Raw genomic sequence first — 12,315 nt, forward strand, 5'->3', positions numbered from 1 at the left:
TTGGTTCTCTATCCTTTAAAGTCTCTTATGGTTTGTTTCCTTCCCTCCTTCCCCCCCTCCCATATGTTCACCTGGTTTGCCTTTTAAATTCCACATATGAGCAGGACAGCATGGTATTTGTCTTTCCCTCTTTCTCTGACTGACTTATTTCACTTAGCCTGATACACTCTGGCTCTGTCCATGTCATTGCAAATGGCAGGATTTGAAAACATTTTGTTTTTTATTTTTTTAAAGATTTTATGTTTAAGTTATCTCTACACCCAATGTGGGGCTTGAACTCACAACCCTCAGATCGAGTCACATGCTCCCCCAACTGAGCCAGCTACCCCTGAAAGCATTTTATTTTTTTAAATTTTTTTTTAAAAGATTATTCATTTATTTGACAGACAGAAATCACAACTAGGCAGAGAGGCAGACAGAGAGAGAGGAGGAAGCAGGCTCCCTGCCGAGCAGAGAGCCCGATGCAGGGCTTGATCCCAGGACCCTGAGATCATGACCTGAGCTGAAGGCAGAGGCCCAACCTTCTGAGCCACCCAGGCGCCCACCCTGAAAGCATTTTAAATTAATGAACGATGTTGCATGACTTTCAGATAACTGTTGCCCCATTCTTCAGTTTTTAGGTTGTTGGTTGATTCTTGGGCTCTTGTCTCATAGCTCAGTGCCTGGAACACTCTAAGTGCTACACCAGTGCTAGCTATTGCTGTGCCCAGTCTCTCAGGTGTTTTGTTTGTTTGTTTTGTTTTTTAACCAGTGAGAACAAGACTTCAGATACAGACACCAGGATTACCTGGGTCACTTAGTAATGAAAACATGACTAGGCAGCTGTGGAAATGTCAGAGGGCCACTGAAGTCAGGTCTCATGTCCAATGGCAGGGGATCCTGTGGGAGGGCAGGAGGACCCCTCAGGTGTCTTCAGGGCCCCTGGCTACTAGCAGCAAGGTGCAGACCCTGAGCAGGCCCCCCAAGTGGCCGCTTCGAACTCCATTTGTGGCACTGATCCAGAAGGGTGGAGGTTTGCTGGGGAACTGCACAAAATACGTACTGCTTCATGGATTTGCGCATTATCCTTGCTCAGGGGCCATGCTAATCTTCTCTGTCATTCCAGTTTTAGTAAAATTGCTGTGGAAGCGAGTGCTCTACGGTATTTTTTTTTTTAAGATTTTATTTATTTATTTGACAGAGAGCGATCACAAGTAGGCAGAGAGGCAGGCAGAGAGAGAAGGGGAAGCAGGCTCCCCACCGAGCAGAGAGCCCGATGTGGGGCTCGATCCCAGGACCCTGAGATCCTGACCTGAGCCGAAGGCAGAGGCTTCAACCCACTGAGCCACCCAGGCGCCCTCTCTGGTATTTTTAAAAAGAGTTTATTTATTTTAGGAGAAAGAGCATGCTTGCATGAGTGAGAGGGGTAAAGGGGGAGAGAAAGAATCTCAAATAGACGCCGAGCTGAGTGTGGAGCCCAATGGGCAGCCCAGTCTCACAATCCTGTGATCATGATCTGAGCCGAAACCAGGACAGACACTTAACCAACTGAGCCACCCAGGCACCCCACTCACAGATGTTTATGAAACAGTGCCCGTGGTCTCTCAGAGAGGGAATTCATTCTGTTCTCCAGGTTTCCTGTGTTTTCTGACATCATCCAGACTCTGGGCCACTAGGTTTCCTGTGCTGGAACAATGAAGGCTTGGTTGCATCAGCCCGGTCACGAGATGCTACAGAGAGCTGGAGCCGAGAACTTTGCGCCCAGAACTCGGATCTTGATCTTCCGTTGTCATTCCTGATCCATCCTCTCAACCATCAACACAACTTTAAATACAATTCTTGTTGGACCTGTGGAATTCAAATAAATTCTTGAACTGGGCCATTCCCTAGAACAAATTGGAAATCCCCCCACCTTGCAAATGAAGACTCTAGACCAGAAGATAAAAGTTCAAAGATTCTGTTTATAACTATGGAGACAGGTGAGATTTGAGCCTAGTTATCGGTCCGTGGGTATTTTTGCTTCATCAGTATTCAACAATGTTCAGTCATCAAAGTGGGGAGTACATTACCTTTCTTGAATTTACCTAAGAGCTTTTTGACAGTGGTAAGAGCAGTAAATACACAGGCCATGATGGTGTTAGGGACAGCGCTCTCACAATACGCAGCAGACCCATAGGGCAAGGAAAAGGAGTTGGTTGTTCATCGGGCATTAAAGATGCTCCAAATACTCTCATTCCAAAGACAGCAAAAGGATAGAAAAATAGATTGTCCTTTGCTTTGGGTATTAGGGCAACTGGTTTTTTAAATTAAGTTTTTAGACAAGATTTTATTTATTTATTTGACACACAGAGAGAGATCACAAGCAGGCAGAGAGGCAGGGAGAGAGAGAGGGGGAAGCAGGCTCCCCGCTGAGCAGGGAGCCCAATGTGGGGCTCAATCCCAGGACCCTGAGATCATGACCTGAGCCAAAGGCAGAGGCTTTAACCCACTGAGCCACCCAGGTGCCCCAATTAAGTTTTAACTTTTGATTCCAGTATAGTCAACATACAGTGTTTCTTACTTTTGGTGTACAAAATAGTGATTCAACATTTCTATATAGTGCTCATTGCTTATCATGCTAAATATACTCCAATAAGTTTTTTTTTTTAATTTCTGCTCCTTGGGAGTTCACGTTATTATCATAATCTTTTTATGTAGTTTTATAGAGAAAGAGGTGCTTAAAGGAAAAAAAAAAAGCCAAGCATGTTTGAGTGTTTGTTTTCCTTTTTTTCAGTAGGAACGGTAATGATGGCTAGGCACATTGCTTCCTTGACTTATAGTCCTAATCTGTCTCTCTGGCCTCCACATCTCATGAACATAGATAGAAAGGACTATTTTTTTGAAAGATTTTATTTATTTATTTGTCAGAGAAAGAGAGAGAGAGAGCATAAGCAGGGGAAGCAGCAGGACAAGGAGCCCAACTCAGGACTTGATCCCAGGACCCTGAGATCATGACCTGAGCCGAAGGCAGACAGTTAACTGACTGAGCCACCCAGGTGTCCCGAGAGGAAAGTCTATTTAATTAGTTGCGCTGTGGAATACAGCACCCTCTCCAAAACACTCTTTGGCCCCAGAGACCATTTTGTTGCAGTGGTCCAGCTAGATGCTGGAGAAAGTGCAATTTATTCTCCCCAAATATTTCAACCTGTGGGGCTGCAGTTTTTCCTTCTGTGCCCACAGCCCTGTGACTAAACACAGTAGTGACACTGCTCAGCGGCTCCACTGGATGCTGAAATTGAGGAGAGGAGAACATCCAGGCCAGGCTTGGAGGAGTGTGTTGGCGTGGAACTGGGCGTGCCTCCTGGTGTGAATGAGGCCGTGGGACAGGATGGGGAGGGCATTGCCGTGGGCCAGGCAAAGCACGGCCTCGAGAAGGCAGGCTGCCGACATACAGATGGGGCCCAGGCTCTGGGCTGGGGTTTGAGGATGGGCATCTCTCTGGCAAAGAGAGACCCCTGGGACCCCGCTTTGTTTTCCAGATTTCCAGAGTGAAGTACTAAGCAGGTCAGGGTTGCGACCGAGGGCCGGAGTTTCAGAATAGAGATCCCGCTTGAGGATTACAGCAGAAACTTGGGGTCTAGTGTTGACAGGGAGATGGAGGGTCGGTTTCCAGCATAGGAGCACGAGATCAGTAGGCTTGGCAGCAAAAGCTGACCTGATGCCAAGTCCCCAAAGACTACAGAGGGTGCTTCAAGGCCACCATGACTAGGGGCAGTGACACTGGTCCAGAGCTTCAAGTGGGGTGAGCCCGCAAGTGGAGAGAGTGGTTCGGAGAGGGGGCTGCCTGGGCAGAAACCTGAGGAAGATGTTACCTGCTTTCAGGAAGCGTAAGGATGATAGGAATTCGCAAAGGTCTTGAGAAGAGTACATTATTTTTTATTATTTACATACACATAAACAATCTACCATTTATTGGTGTTCGTACCCCCAAATTCTCTAATTAGAACCTAAGCTCCTCTCTCTGCCTAGTACACATTCTTCTGAGGGTTAGTATGCTAGGCCACGTGGCCACCTAGAATTAAATACTATCTTATTGCAGCCTATGGAATAATAGGTTTGCCTAATATTAAAGGTTTTCTCTGTCTACTTCAGAAGCCTCTCAATTCACAAATTCAAGGTAAACCTGTTTTCTTCAGCATAAAGCTTTACTCTTTGTTAGGCTTTAATAGACCAATGTGACCCTGAACTGCGGACTCTAAGTTTTCTTTATCTGTGCTGCAGGCTGGGTTCGCCGTGGTGGGGGAAGGTGTGGGGGAGGGAAGGGGAGAGGCACTGTTGTTACAGGAAAAAATAACCATTATGTGCAACACAAGTTTTTCACGTCTCAGTCTATCTAGCCTCCATCGGGGCAGTGAAGCGTGGAAGACTCACAGTGATCTGCGTGATTCTGGGATCAGATTGCCAACCCATCCGGTCTCTACCCCCCACTTTCCTGAATGGAACATGCCAAGGGTAGGTGAGCTGTGGAAGCTTCTATCTAGTTAGCAGCAGCCCCCAATCAAGTAACATGGTGCTAAAAGAGCTTAGAGACCCTCTCTGGAAAAAGGAATCTTTCATAACAGTCTCTATTCAAGTCAAGCAATGAGGAAAGACAAGACCTAGAAAGTAAAGATTTCAATGGCAGGGCGCCTGGCTGGCTCAGTGGGTAGAGCCTGTGACTCTTGATCTTGGGGTTGTGAGTCCAAACCCCATGTTGGGTGTAGAGATTACTTAAAAGTGAAATCTTAAAAGAAAAGGATTTCGGTGACAACTTCTCCTTGGTAGAAAACAGTTAAGCATTAGAATGAAGATACTTGGTGCTGTTGTGGTCATCCTGGTGCTGTCATGTTCAAGTTATGCAATTTAGGGTAGGCCTGATGTTGTCTCTGGGCCTCAGTTTCAGTAGAATGTTGCTTACGATTACTGGCTCACTGAGAGGTCAACAGGATGACATGAGAAAAAGCCCAACACAGCACCTGGCACACAGTAGGCACTCAGCAATTATGTGGGCATGGACTGAAGCGTCAGGCTTCAGACAATTGCCATTCTTTGCAGGGCCGTGGCAGGACCAGGTGGGACCTGATTTTAGAAAACGCATGTGTGGAGTCGGGTAGACAAAAGCCCCTTTTCAGCTCCTGCTTCGAGATGACCACACTCCATATGGCTTCACCTGCTGCGCACTGTTATAATTGCAATGAGAATGGATCTCATTAGGGTTACAATGGCCCAGGAAAATGAAGAGTGGTTACCATGGCCCACTCCCTGGGTCTCCCAGCCCGGCGGTCAGAAAAGAAACAGAGTCAAAAACGTTGCCTGTAATTACGGTCCCCAACATAGCACCCCAAGGATATTGGGAGCTTAATAAATAGCCTTTGAGAATGTTTCTGTCTGCCAAGTGTTTATTACAAATAAGTGGGGGTCTGATTCAATGGCCGTGTACATACCCCCCACCTCCCCAAAAGACATACAAACAAGCTTGGTGTAAGGGGACCAGTGTGCAAGGGAACAGGGAGCCATAGCTGCACGCTTCCTGCGTGGACTCACAAAGACTTCCTCGTTGAATTATGTGAATTAATATCTATTTATAATGGATTTATAGTAGTGTTTGTCACACAATAAGTGCTATCCGGTGTTTGCTAGGATTAAAACATAACTTCCACTGCACTCTGTATGTTAATAGATAACAAATGGGGGCGCCTGGGTGGCTCAGTGGGTTAAGCCGCTGCCTTCGGCTCAGGTCATGATCTCAGGGTCCTGGGATCGAGCCCCACATCGGGCTCTCTGCTCGGCGGGGAGCCTGCTTCCCCCTCTCTCTCTGCCTGCCTCTCAGCCTACTTGTGATCTTTCTCTCTCTGTCAAATCAATAAATAAAATCTTTAAAAAATAGATAACAAATGATCACTTTCTCAGCTTCAGGGTGGGCAGAATGAGAGCAGGCACAGTAATTTACGTTGGGGAGAGAGTCTAACTCTTCATTGACAAGTGGTTTGGTCCTTGTGCCGTTTGCCTTCATATCAGTTTGGTTTCTTCTCTGGGCAGCATGCCTGCAAGATGGATATCCACAGCCAAGAGAAAGTGGTGCCTTTTGGCTAGAAGCTGGTGATTTTTTTCTAAGGAGAAGGAACCTAGCACATGATTTAGTCATGGATTTTTCTGGAAAAGCAACAATAAAACTCTCAAAGCAATAGCACGAATGCGATTTAAACAAGATTTAATAATGTGTGCATACTTAATGGAAAGATAAACTATGGATATATACATATGTATTTCTTTAGCTCTCTATTTTATTAATGACTGAACTGTGACTGGTAGAAATTTTGCCTTATCTCTTTGGTGTTCCTTACCAGGATTGAGTAAAAAATGTCCTTCACTCACCCTGAACTTTTTGCTGGAGGCTGAAATCTTGTGCTGCTGTGCTCAGCTCTCATTCTGGCTCCATTTTGGGTTTTAATCACTGCTTTAGCATTAGAAGCCCTCATGGTACCTCTGCCTGGCTTACTTTTCAGAGAAAAGGCCTTAATTTGCGTGCTCAGCTATTTCCTTTCATTCTTAACACTGCCTGCATTTGCTGCTGCCTCCTCTTGTGTTTCATTTTTGTTCCAGGAAGAGATGGCTTTTCATTTCTCTATGAGTAGTGAGTGTCCTGGATGGGCCTTTCTGCATACGAGCTCCGGAATTCTGTGATGTGGAGGCAGATCCTTAGGGTTCTTTTTTATGAAGGCTCTTAAGTCCCTGGGAGAAACAGTAAAGAGGCTTTTGGCATTGATACTTGGGTTCCAAGGACACTAAGATGAACACCTTCCCCCATTCCTCTCACCGTGTGCGAAGAAGGGGTGGGGGATGCGGGAGCTGTCTCAGGAAGTCCCTGAAGTCAGACTGAGATGGGAGAGGCTTGAAGGGCCCCAGAGCCGTTTGGTTCCCTGGTAGAGAGCTGTTCTGTGGAGGTCCAAGGGGAGGCACCAGGAGGTGGGCACTCCTAGCCGAGCTGTCTGGCAGAAGCAGTAGCAGCAGTGTTATAAAGTAGACCACTGGGGGGGTCCTAAGCCTGAACCAAGATCAGCTACGCAGTCCAGAGGGAAGCATTTAAGCAGCAGAGAGCTGGTGGAGTAGAAGAGTGGGTCCAGGGCCTTGATGGCAGCCTGCTTTAAACAAAATTTTATTGAGTTCCTGTTGTGTGCCAAGCATCGTTTGAAGTCTGGTGCCATGCAACACAACACGTTTAGTTGTCCCACTTGGGAGATGCTAAGATTACTTAGTTGGTTCAGATAGTGGCAGCCTGATCCATCCACCCAACAAACTGTTATGTAATGATTTAAGCGACCAATGATAATCTTTGCCTAGGAATAGGCTAACTCATTCCTTTAGAAGGCGATCCTGGGGCGCCTGGGTGGTTCAGTTGGTTAAGACCATGCTTCTTATTTATTGGTTGGTTAAGACCATGCTTCTTATTTATTTATTTATTTATTTGACAGACAGAGATCACAAGTAGGCAGAGAGAGAGGAGGGGAAGCAGGCTCCCCGCTGAGCAGAGAGCCCGATGCGGATGCGGGGCTCGATCCCAGGATCCTGAGACCATGACCTGAGCCGAAGACAGAGGCTTTAACCCATTGAGCCACCCAGGCGCCCCTGGTTGGTATGAGTTTTAAGTCTCTTTGCTCTTTTTATATAATAACACCCATCTACCCCATTTCTTTATGCCATTTATCTGTTGAGGAAACCAGTTTGTTTTTTAGAATTGTCCACATACAGGATTTAGCTGATTATGTCTGTTGGTGTTATCTAACTGGTTCCTCTGTTATTCTGTAGTACCTCTGATTAGGTACATATAGAAGCTCGATTAGATTATGACTTTATTACTATTGTTATTTAGAAAAATAATTTTATAGTATCAGCATATTTCCCATTTCTTATAATTATCAGGAAGCATATATTTTTTGCCCAACTTTTTAGTGATGTTAACATTCATCAGTGAGTTTAAGTGTTGGCAACTTGATCCATCAATTATAAATTTCCTGTCAAGATTTCACCAATGGTTTGATAACTGGCGATGATCATTTCCTAGGTCCATTATTTTGTAGTCTGTGAAATGGGTGATTTTCTAAGTCTATCAACCTTTCTTTATTTATTGGCAGGAAGTTTTCCATGAGGAAAGAATTCTCCTTACCCACTATTTGGTTACCCTGAAATGAAGTTCATAGAGGGAAGGCATGATAAATGCTTGATTCTTTCCTTTTATTTAACAATTTTCAAAATAATGGACAGGTGTCCTAGTAAACTCTAAAGGTGAGAAGGGGAATTTTTTTTAAGTATAACTAATATACAATATTCTGTTAGTTTCAGGTATACAACATAGTGCTTCAGCAATTCTATATATTGCTCAGTGTTCTCCATGTTGGGTGTAATCACCATACAATGTTATTACGATATTAATGGTAATATTCCCTGTGCTATACTTTTCATCTCTGTGACTTATCTATTTTATAACTGGAAGTTTGTGAAACTATTTTGAGTTCATGGCTTTTAAAATAATCACTGGTTTTTAATCCACTGAAATAATTGTCTTCTTTTAGTTTTTAAAATGAAAAAAAATTTTTTCCTTTTATTTTTTTAAATTAACGTATAATATATTATTTGGCCCAGGGGTACAGGTCTGTGAATCATCAGGCTTACACACTTCACAGCACTCACCACAGCCCATACCCTCCCCAGTGTTCATAACCTCACCCCCCTCTCCCTACCCCCCACCCCTGGCAACCCTCAGTTTTTTTGTATGAGATTAAGAGTCTCTTATGTTTTATCTCCCTCCCTTCCTACCCCCAAAACCCCCCACGTTGCATCTCCACTTTTTCATATCAGGGAGATCATATGATAGTTGTCTTTCTCCAATTGACTTATTTCACTAAGCATTATACCCTCTAATTCTATCCACGTTGTTGCAAATGGCAAGATTTCATTTCTTTTGATGGCTGCCTAGTATTCCATTGTGTATATATACCACATCTTCTTGATCCATTCATCTGTTGATGGACATCTAGGTTATTTCCATAGTTCGGCTGTTGTGAACATTGCTGCTGTAAACATCTGGGTGCACGTGCCCCTTTGGATCACTACGTTTGTATCTTTAGGGTACATACCCAGTAGTGCAATTGCTGGGTCGTAAGGTAGCTCTATTTTCAACTTTTTGAGGAAACTCCATGCTGTTTTCCAGAGTGGCTGTACCAGCTTGCATTCCCACCAGCAGTGGAGGAGGGTTCCCCTTTCTCCGAATCCTCGCCAGCATCTGTCATTTCCTGACTTGTTAATTTTAGCCATTCTGACTGGTGTGAGGTGGTATCTCATTGTGATTTTGATCTGTAGTTCCCTGATGCCAAGTGATGTGGAGCACTTTAAAAATTTTTTTCAAAAAGTAATCTCTACACCCAGCGTGGGTCATGACTCCAAGACCCTAAGTCGCGTGTTGCACTGACTGAGCCAGCCAGGTGTCCGGAAGTCACTGTTTTTTTTGATGCTCAAATTTTGTCATTTTTTGACCAATGGGAGCTCTTTAAAGTTGATTTTTGGTTTATTTTGATACATCTGATTAGTGTTTGATAACTTCCTTGCTTACTGACAAAACAAGATGTTACAGACCCATCTTGAATACAGATTGCTCTGACCTAGGATCAGTTATCTCACTGAGGAGACTTGGCTCCTTTGGGAGAAAACACTGTCTGGACACCACTACCTGTATTTTGGGATATTGCTGCTGGGTTGTCATTATTTCTAGGCCTTTCCAGTGAGCAGAACTAGGAACTATGTGGTTTTTAGAAAGAGAATAATGAATCATGAGTTTATACTGATGTTTCCATTTCAAATCAAAGATTACAGGGTTTTCATTTAGTTCCTTTGATTTTTTAAAATTCATCTCTCTTTGCTATTTTTTTCATGGTATTATATGTGTGAATGTGAATGTTTAGGCATCCATGTATGTTTCAAAATCATAATACCAATATTACTGCAATGTGACTAATGAATACAATTTTCTTCAAATTTATCCTGTTTGGTTTTCACTTAGCATCTTAGATCTGAGAATTCATGTCTTTATCATATTTTGGGGAAATCCAGCCATTATTCATCAGATACTCTTTATGCCTCATTTTCCTCTCTTTCTTCTCCTTCTGGAGCTCTGGTTACACTTGTATTAGATTTTTAAAGGTATTTTCAAAATTTCAGTCAAGGAATGATGCATGCTACACATTATTCTTTACATTTTTCCCACTTGGATTTTCGAAGAATACCACTGTTTCAACCCCCCAGGGAACATGACACTTGTTTCTTTCTTCCCCTTCAAATCTAGTCCAGATTTTCTAGTGTTTTCTTCTGATGCTTTCTCCTGAACCTCAGGTCTGCTGTCTGTCTCCAGAGTAGCTAAAGACTCAGTCAGGAGCACTGTACATTTTCCACTGTTTCGATTCTTCACTTTTTTTAAAAAAAAGATTTTATTTATTTATTTCACAGATAGAGATCACAAGTAGGCAGAGAGGCAGGCAGAGGGAGAGGGGGAAGCAGGCTCCCCGCTGAGCAGAGAGCCCAATGCAGGGCTCGATCCCAGGACCCTGGGATCATGACCTGAGCTGAAGGCAGAGGCTTTAACCCACTGAGCCACCCAGGCATTCCTGATTCTTCATGTTTTTTAAGCAGTAATTCTCTCACAGATAAAGCTTCTTTTCTCACAGTTGAATAGGTCTTATTTTCTAAAGAGTATGTGATTGACTTACAGGTTTTAAGGAGAATTTCAGCCTCAGGATCTGCATGTTCATGTTCCAAAAGCATTAATCCCTGAAAAAAGGCATTCATTGATGGTAGGTTTCCTAACTGCACTTCCCACACGCTCAGTTTTAGCCGCTCATACATCACTTGCCCAGCTCCTGACGATAACAACATTGGACCTCCACAATTGGGGGCGAGGCTTTGCCCAGGCTCCCAAAGGCTCCCAGTGGAGATTCCACCAGGAGATCTTTCTTCTTATTCCCATATTCATTTTTGTTTGTCCCAGTGCCAGTGCTTTTGGGTGAGTTCTTGATAAGAGGTATGACAATGTCAGAAAACTCCTGGAATCTCTTTTCTTTGGTGGCCTTCAGGACATCAGCTACACAGCTGATTGCTGTGATCGATCTTGTCTTTAAGATTCTCTTTGCAGTACTCCTTCAGAGCAGTTTGGAGAATTTCACTTGTGCTGGGTTGACTGGGCACAGGCTTTTCCAGCTCCATCCTGCAAGATGTCACCACACAGGCAATGGCTTTTAATAGCTCTTCCTTTCCAGCCCATGTTCTTCCGGGTAGGCCTTGCAGTCACGTGGTCAATATCATTCCCAGTTATGGAGGTACCAGGGACTGAGCCTGCAAAGCCTTCTGGGTAATGGCAGTCAATCCCTGCAGGTATAACTGAATGCCATCAAAGGAACTAGATACTTTTTCCTGCCACACCTTAGTTCATAAGTTATTCTCTTCTTTTTCTCATTTTTCCTTATCATCAATTTCATGCATGCCCAGAAATGACAAAGGCAGAGATTCTTTGGTACGGTTCTTCAGGGCTGTATTGTCCAGTGGCATCCACAAGCCACTGAGTTCCATTCATTAAGAAAAAGAAAACATTTCACTATCTGTACTTCTGATTTGATCATTCCAGTTAAACTGTCTTCAAGCCTACTGATTTTTTTCTCTGTGACTTTGTAGTGTTTGTATTTTCCCTGATGAGCGGGTCACATTTTTTTTCTGGCTGGCATGCTTTCTGTTGTATATTCTGCAGTTGTTCTCATGTATGCACATGATGCATGTCTTCTTTTCCTGGATAGTTTTAGGATTTTCCTATTATACCTGGTTTTCAGTGATTGGATTTTGATGTGCCTTGGTCTGGTTTTCATTGTATGTATCCTGTTTCAGATTCTTTGGGCTTTTCCTTCTTTCTTTCTTTCTTTTTTTTAAAGATTTCATTTATTTGAATACAGAGAGAGAGAGAAAGAGAGTGAGTGCATGAGCAGGGGAGCGGCAGAAGGAGAAGCAGGATCCCTGCTGAGCAGGAACCGTGATGCGGGGCTCCATCCCGGTACCCTGGGATCATGACCTGAGCTGAAGGCAGAAGCCCACCAACAGAGCTACCCAGGTGTCCCGTCTCTGTCATTTCTGAGTCTGTGTCTATTTCTATTATTTTCCTGCCACTTGGCATGTCTGGTATTTTTTGATGAATTGCCGGACATTGGGATTTTTATGTCGTTGAGTGCTAGATTTTCTGTATTCTTTAAAAGTGTTTTGGACTTTGTTCTGTCATGCAGTTAATTG

At 43.8% G+C, this 12,315-nt stretch overlaps 2 pseudogenes; both read right to left on the reverse strand.

Annotated features, from left to right (window-relative positions):
• Nucleotides 1-1,030: 1,030 nt before the first annotated feature.
• Nucleotides 1,031-1,131, reverse strand: LOC116583779 (annotated as a pseudogene).
• A 9,198-nt stretch (nucleotides 1,132-10,329) lies between these two features.
• Nucleotides 10,330-11,589, reverse strand: LOC116582376 (annotated as a pseudogene).
• Between the last annotated feature and the right edge of the window lie 726 nt (nucleotides 11,590-12,315).

Source organism: Mustela erminea, chromosome X, assembly GCF_009829155.1.
Source record: "Mustela erminea isolate mMusErm1 chromosome X, mMusErm1.Pri, whole genome shotgun sequence".
Taxonomy (NCBI): domain Eukaryota; kingdom Metazoa; phylum Chordata; class Mammalia; order Carnivora; family Mustelidae; genus Mustela; species Mustela erminea.